The sequence below is a fragment of the Astatotilapia calliptera genome, chromosome 14 (genome assembly GCF_964374335.1).
Source record: "Astatotilapia calliptera chromosome 14, fAstCal68.1, whole genome shotgun sequence".
NCBI classification, from domain to species: Eukaryota; Metazoa; Chordata; class Actinopteri; order Cichliformes; family Cichlidae; genus Astatotilapia; species Astatotilapia calliptera.
This window is the reverse complement of record NC_137435.1, coordinates 7,187,013-7,195,307: the sequence shown is the minus strand read 5'-3', so window position 1 is coordinate 7,195,307 and position 8,295 is coordinate 7,187,013. Positions and strand designations below refer to the sequence as shown.

The window sequence follows — 8,295 nt, the reverse complement described above, 5'->3', positions numbered from 1 at the left end:
CATCGCCTCCTTTGCACCAGATGCACATAGTGCTCATTGCTCAGTCAGTTATTTCGAATGTAGGAAATCCATTACACATGCATCATTGATTTTAAGCTGCATTTGCATTGTGAAGAGCCTTAGGTGTTGACTGTGTTGTAAAAAGAACTGTGTTTTTACTGGCAAACAAAAGCTAAAGCAGACACTAAGCACTTTTTGTAGCTTTCTCAGACTGTTTCATTATGGTGCCTTTCATGAATTAATAAAAGCAGGAACAGATGAAAAATAACATTTCACAGTGTAGAGGCTTTGATTTCTCTCAGACCAGCATGCTAAGCATCATTTGGTTCAGTTCCTGAGCTGGAACATTACTGGAACAGTGATTATATTTTCTTAAACTTCTAAAAAAAATTAATCGAATTTTTTGGCACTTTCCCAAATCAGGTTTCGCAGTAGGCATTTTCTTTAAAGACTGCAGGTTGTGTTTGAGTGTTGCACTGCAGGATCAGAGTGTGGGTTGTAATGCACTCATTCAAAACATTCATTCAAAAGCCAAATGGAGGTTTGAACTCAACAAAACTGTAGGGCAACCAGCACTGATGATATACTATATATCCACCCAATTTTTTTTTTGAAGTAAATAAAAACAAAAAGAGCCTTTTTATTTTGTTTAATAAAGGTGACTTCCACCCCAAAGAGGTGAGACAAATCAGAAACGTAGTTTATAATTACACCCTGTGTCAATGGATTTATACAGTATTGTGCGAGTGCTGTTGTTAAGCTGTTATCTGAAGTTCCAGGCTCTCTAACTGTGCCTGTGAATGTAACATAACATTAATCACATACTAACAACCAGAAATTACTTTGAAACTCTTTGGTGTAAAACTTTAAATCCCGTACTTGTTAAAAGGTACGCTCCAATCAGCGAGAAGGGGGCTTAAATTATGGTAGATGAAGTGTTATTATGCTGCTGATTGACCCTTTATGATGCCCTCCATTCTTACATCACTAAAAGTTTGATTACCCAATTGCATACACATAAGATTTATTTGCATTTTATTTACAGCAAGCGTTGATGATGTGACTCTAGTGACCATGACATTGTCTCTCGGCAAATTTGCATAATAGCAAGTTAGGAGAACACCCCTGCAATAGTTTCAAGTCCCTATAATAGCAAGCATGTGAGATACTGAAGTGTCCTTGAGCATACACTGTAACTGCTCCAGGCATGCTGTTTTGTAGCTGGAGCCACAGTCTGACCTCTGTAAAAAAAAAAAGAAAAAAAGAAAAGAATAAAAAGATAGTTTCCTATTCAAGAATCTGTAGCCTCTCATGCATAAAGAAAATTCAAACTGTGACAGCTTTCCTATTATAATACATGAATAAAATACAAAATATACAGTCTGCAGCCAAGCTCAATTCATGGAAGGGAATCTTTCTCAAATATGAAAAGGTTTCTGTGAGAATGTGGAAATCGCATCAGACTGTTGCAATGATTAATCTAAGCACTAATCAATGTCAGCTATAATTACATGTTGCAATGTGTGTTCGTGGTTTGATAAACTGTTTTCCTATCTCCCCCCACATCCATCACATTTTATTTTGTCTGTTGCTTGGGAGGACACAAAAAACTGGGCCGTTCCCTTCCAGAGGGAGAGGATGGTCTCCAGGGAGAATTTGCAACACACATGATTATCATCCAGCTGTTCAATTAACTATCAGCTTTCTCAGAAATGAATGAACAGGCTGCAAAAATGAAGAACATTGACGAAGTCAAGAGACAAATTGAAACAGTGGCCTCGTGCATCTGAAGGCGTGAAATATGAAAATGGACACATAAAATGCAAACTGTGGAGAAAAAAAAAGGGATTTAGCTAATTTCCGACAAGAGCCTCACAAAATATGCATAATATCGATATCTTGCCTCTCTGACAAGTGATAAGGATAATGAGCTTTTCTTCTTCCTCTGCTGGATTCAAGGAAATCACATTCTCTATGTTACAGATGTAAGTCTCATTATCTGACCTGAGTTTCTTCACTTCAATTCCCACAGTCTTTGCTCACTAAGCGCATCAGGCTGATTAAAGAACTTTTCTAGGAGACTAAGCCTGTTTTATGTGTGGGTCGTGTGTTATCACACCACAAGCACAGCCCTGTGCTCTGGCGGCCAAATAGATAATATAGCCTACACATCCAAAAGCTGGCTTTAACTCAGACAGCAGCTCATCACCTTCTTCGATTCCTCAGGTTCCCTCTCCTTCAAATAGCATGTCACATAAGCACATGGTGTGTACTCATCAAAGCATTGCTGCAGTGAAATGTACAGCACTTTGCAAAGCTTTTACAAACATTGCTGCAATTTACTTAAATATTGTTATAAATTGTCATTAGAATTATTGTTCAGTAAAAGATGGTATTTCAAGCTTCACTAGCAACTAAAGCTGATAATTGAAATTAGGATAAAACATGAAAATTGTAATCAGCTGTATTTATTTATAGATATATTTTTTAAGAATATGCCCATTTAATTGTACATGTTGATCGTTAGACTGCTACATTAGCACTGACGCGTTTTAAATATATTCTCTCATATTTTCAAAAATAACTGCACTTTTCTATCTTGCAATTACGTTTGTTTTATTTGTTGTTCTCCAAGCTATCAGCATTTATTATTTTCTGCTGGTTCGTATAATGGGAATTTTAACTTTACTCATACCTGTTTTAGTCTCTTTGTGGTTTTAAAGGTCACGAAGCAGATTTTGTTTTCAAATGTAAGCCATCCTGTCTCCAGCAGTGAAATGATGTTTGAGATCTTGTTTGATCAAGTCAGTGTGATGGCTTCTTCCTTTTTCTATGGGGACAGTAAAAATATTGTCAGGTCGGCTTATCATCAAAAAGAACCTCAGACCAGAGTGTGGCAGGCTGGTAGGACCCCTGTAGCTATTTCAGCTTTCTGTTTGCTATGACAACCATATTCATCAAGCAATCAAACACTTCTTCTAGCTTAAATTGTTGTTATTGCTCTATTATGAGAGGAAAATGGTTCAGTTAAAAGGTTTCCACGGGATGGCATAGAAAAAAAAGAAGTTACAGCCTTGTTCAAGATCTCTTTCATCCTTTATAAATCTCCCACTTTACTGCAGCCAAAGCATCTATCACATTTCCTCCGCCCTGTTTGAAAGATGGCATCAAGCACTCTTCCAGCATGTTTTTGGTGTTCTGTGACTCACAAATGTTCTTAGATTTTTATCCAAACACTTCAAAAATATCCTAGATTTGCCTGTCACTTTATTTGGATCATCCTCTGTACACTCTGTTCTTCTTCTTATCTTATTGTTTTTTCCTTTATTGGTCAGTTTGACATAGGTCTTTTCTTTGCACAAGTGCTAGCATCATGGAGCAATGTCTTTATTGCTGACATGTACCATTTAATGAAGCTATTATTTAAGGGTGACTGTTGTCTGTTTCTCAAACGAGAATCTCTCCCACTTTACTTTTTATTATCGTTAGAGGTAAATGGTGTCTACTGTTCCCTTTAGACATCTGTATAAAATCTTTAGTAGTATTCTACATGGGCCTTACTTTTTCCAAATAAAAGACCCTGCCATTTTTGAGAAGATCTATAGTCGTACCCAGATTGTTGCTGCAGACACACAAGCAGCTAAAATTACTGCTTCATTAATCAGCACGGTTTTATTTTACTTACAGGACTTTGCTAGACGTTATGCAGTATTTTTCACTTACACAATTACTATTGCCTTGTATACACTATAAGCATTTATGTAATGTATATGCAGTGTATTACCTCATACATTGCTTTAAGCCCTGAATTGAAATGCACTGAAATTACATTTACAAATGTTTTCTTCTATTTCTCTCTTTTTTTCTCAAATCATTTTAGATCAATTCCAATATTTCTCATTTTACAAGAATGATAAAATAGTGTTATTTTTTAGATTTCATCCAAGCATTAGGACAAAATGTTCATCGTCCATCAGGGAACAGTTCTCTGTGTTTACAGAAAAATGGTCCAATTTCCCTTTATGCCAGTACCAGGCATTAAATGCACATTTCTGTTCAACAAGTTGGAAACACAGCATGATGCATTGCAAATTATTCAATCAATTATCACAGACAGGATGCCTGCGTTTATCATACAGGGTCTAAAACGTTGTTTTTACTGAGAAGTAGAGTCTGTTTTAAAAAGGAAGTGGCACCTTCTCTAACAGGAAAGAGGTTTTAGCCACTCACCTCTACATCAAGATAATCAGCAGACCTATTACCGCCTGTGTGGTTAGCAAGTCACCAGTGATGGGCAGCTCAGTGGGATAGGTTGCTGTCGGGCAAAGCAGAAGGAGGACTTACTAATGTAGAAATAAGTTAACGGGAGAATCTATTTATTGTCCTCATAAACGTGGCTGTTGTGAAACTATGGGTCATGCAACTTTCAACCTTATAGAAAGAGTCAAGAGAAAAAAGAATGCTTGTGGGGGGAAAAACAACTGTAAATTGGGATGAGTGGAGTGAGCCTAGTACCCAGCGGAAAATTTTGCTGCTCACAATGGTATTTTCTTTGTCCCATCAGAAATAAATGATGTTCTTATTAGGAGATTACTGGATTCTTCCCTGTTTCTCTGAACACCCTCCTCGCCCCTTTAGGAGAAATAAGGAGCCATAGAATAAATCAATATAAGACAAATTATCCTGTCCACTTTGAGAAAAGCAAGAAAAACAGCGAAAAGCATGAGATAAAATACTAGGAGCTGAGACTTGAATTTCATCACTGAAACAAATTTCTGATTATGTGCAAGCTCATTTATAAGCCAAACAAAATTTCTTTTGGATCTTGCTGTTATCTCAAGAGCTGATTATTTCAGACAAATCGAGATCGATGCAGTGAGAAAAAATGAGCATTTTAAATAGAGCCTGCAAATTTTTTGCTGCTGATCCTCATACCGTTTATTTTTTTCCTTTGCATTATACTCTTTTCTCCATTTTGGGCTTTTAAAACAAGTATTCATATCAGTGCATATAAGACAACACATGTCTATGATAGTCTATTATCAGGCCATAATATCAGGCTGATGTGAAAACTGTCACATTTTACGCTCCTGATGTTTCAAGCCTGAGGGACACTCACTTCTCCTGTGTCAAACACATGCCTGAAGAGAGATGCAGTGTAGCATCAGTCAGTGAAAACATCACCATTCTACTTGTTCTGCTGCAGTCCTGTGTTGATCATAGAAATTGAGTTTCTTCCGGCAAATGGCAAAATAAAAAAACAACAACAACTATAGAATACGTTTTAAAGCCTTGTTGTGATACTACTTCGTCAGCTGGCCTTCAGTTCCTATTCTGTCCCAAAAGAGGCCCTTGAACTGAGCTACTTGACTATCACAGATACAGGATGTTATCGGGTCAAAATCCATCCGTTTCTACAGTATTTTCCCGTAGATTTTAGTTAAATCAGCAAAATCCAAATGCAGAGGAAAACAGGCTATAATCAATTTCCACATCCTGAAGTGTTATCAGCTACAGCAGATCCAATTTTTTTTATTTCAGTTATCTTTGTATTCTCAAATGTTGCTACATTGACTGAAAAAAAACCCCCAAACAAACTGTTTTTTTACACAACAACTTTATAAGACAGGTTGTTACCAGGAGGTGAATGCTGATAACCCCCTGGCATGCTCAGAGGGTATTATTCAAACTCATGCAGGCACAAGGCAGCAGAGATAGGCTCCTGAACTGTTGAGGTTTCAAACAGGAATATGAGACCAACATGACAGGATGATGTTTTTGTGATTGGGGGAGGTGGATTTATTAATCTGGGGCTGTTGACTGGGGTTTATTTTCTGTTAGATGACTTATATTCCTGCAGCATGCTTGATCTCTTTGAATCAGATTGCACCTTATCAGGAGAAACAGACTGTGCAGAGTTATCTTAAGATACTGCAGCAGGCTCAGCTCTCCATCCACGTGTTGTTCGATAGGCTCATTAGCCACATCATTATTGCAGGCCCAGTGACATTACAGCTACTTTGAGGTAACTCCCTATTGCGGGGCTTGCTAAATATCTAATTGAAAACCAGATGTTTCTCTCACATAAGCATTAAACGGGATTGATCTTGAGCTGATTTCTTGCCCCCTCTGTGATAATATGAAAATAAACAAGATGCACTTTATGAGGTATAAACAGCCTTCTCCCCCCTTCTCTTAAATAAAATGTGCTTTTCCTTATCTTTTATAAAATAAATAGATAAATGTGTTACCTTTGGTGGTTTTTATTACATTTTATAAATTATAATTATATAAGTTCCATGACTTTCTGATGGTTCAGCTGTAATAAAATATATTATTTAACTCCTGTTGCCTACAGCTAGAATTTATTCAGACAGACAGAGTAATTTTGTCCTGTGTGCACCTCCAGAATAGCACCAATGATGAGCCCTGTGTCACTGCCCACCCATTTGCTGATAGCCTACTGGTCACTCACAGACTCTCTCATTTTCTCAGAGCAGGCCTTTGAAGCACAAGACTGAAATTAAAGATCTCCAGATATAATACTTTCCTTGCAGCACTTTACTCTTTTTTCTCCATCTTACTTAGCACTTCAACTCCACACACTCTGCACAGTAGCATTTACAAGTATAAGTTGCAATATTTTTACATTTTTCAAAGAGTTAAATAGCACTTCATTCATTCACTTCATTGTATTACAAACATGTTTTAATACAGAAGTGAGTGGTTGTGTTTGGAGTACACACTGTGTATGTTGGCATAATGAATATCTGCTAAAATGTTTTATGCAGCACATGATAATTTTTACAAGTATGTTGTTGTTGTTTTTTAATTTAAAAGTTTTGGCTAGATGAGCACAAACTAACTTTTTGTTCTCCTTGTTATATGTTGACTTTCCAACCCCTAACACGAGATAATAATCCCACTGAAATGGCAAAATAAAATATCTCTTGCATGCAGATCATTTCCTGAAAGCTAAACATAAGAGCTATTGATTGAATTTGGGTGCACATCTGATGGCTTTTGTAATTGTTAATATTGATGCCGGTGCAGAAAATTACATTGAAATCTGCAAGAACACAAGGAGTGAAATTAGTTTCTGTCTGCTGCCATGCTGTTAAAAGCATTAATGAGTATTTATGGAGTGCAGATATTGTCTATCTTCCTTATTATGTGTATAAATTACAAGATGACAGCCTCTAAAAAGTCAGATCATGCCTTTACCTTACCTTCGCCCAACCTGATGATGTTATTATTGTAAAACGAGACAAACAAAAGAGAGAGATTAGACTGTGGCTTGATGCCATGCAGATATACGAGGACATGCATGCTACCTTAAGACTCTTCTTCTAACTTTTATTATAACCTTTAGACTTGGACATTTTTGAATTGGACTTGAGGTGGATAGTCTAGCTTTTAAATTGATACGCTATTTGTCACTTATCATTAGAGTTTCATCTTAATTTTAACCTTTTAAGCTTTATTTGCTGTGCCTATGATTTTATTGTAGTGGATTTTGTGTATTCTGTGTTTTTGTATTCTGTAACACTGGATTTAAAAAGCACTACACGCACAAAACAACAGATTGTTATTAATATAAAATATCTGATTATTGAAATTCTATTCTCTCATTCCATTCATCCACTTCTCACCTCTTGGAATCATGTTTAAAGGCACTAGGCAAGTGGCATTTTTCCAAACAGCAGTCTTAATGTTTTGGACCAAAACTAACCAAAACTGAAATCTTTTCCAAAATGTAATCAAGCAGTTTTTAGTGTTTAAACATGACAAAGCAGCAAGTGAAAGTAGAACAAAGATGAAAAAAAAAAAAGCTCCCAAATGGACACAAACTGTGACTTCCTTGATTTACTCCACTGGCACCCCTCCAACCTCCTCGTGTGGATTTGTGGATTTCATCACACTTTAAAAAAGGACCATTATCTCTCAATGTCTAATATTACTGTAGCTAATGGATCGAAGCACTCAAGCCAAAAGACACTTTATGAGCAACTGACAGAATGGCATTATGAGATGCCCTGGAAAATGCATTGCTTAAAATCCCATATCTGTACGACAAACACCAAACACGTTGATACTGTTTGAAATGCAGAAACGACCATATAGAAAAATGAAAATAATAATCATTAAAATGCACATATAATTTTGTAGTTTTACATATAGAAACCTTGCTCGCAGCGAGTTCGTCTGTCGTAACATATGCACAAGGTGAACGCATGGTGATAACGCATTTGCGGTTTTAAAGCTATAATATGTTGATTTTACATTAAGGTATGC

At 36.6% G+C, this 8,295-nt stretch overlaps 1 long non-coding RNA gene across 1 annotated transcript; it reads right to left on the bottom strand.

The window, feature by feature from the left end:
• Window positions 1–634: 634 nt before the first annotated feature.
• LOC145420159 (uncharacterized) lies at window positions 635–2,831 on the bottom strand. Its single transcript, XR_013901468.1, has 2 exons — window positions 2,696–2,831; window positions 635–1,241 (listed from the first exon to the last, which is right to left on the bottom strand). It is a non-coding gene; the product is annotated as an uncharacterized LOC145420159 (long non-coding RNA).
• Window positions 2,832–8,295: the final 5,464 nt, after the last annotated feature.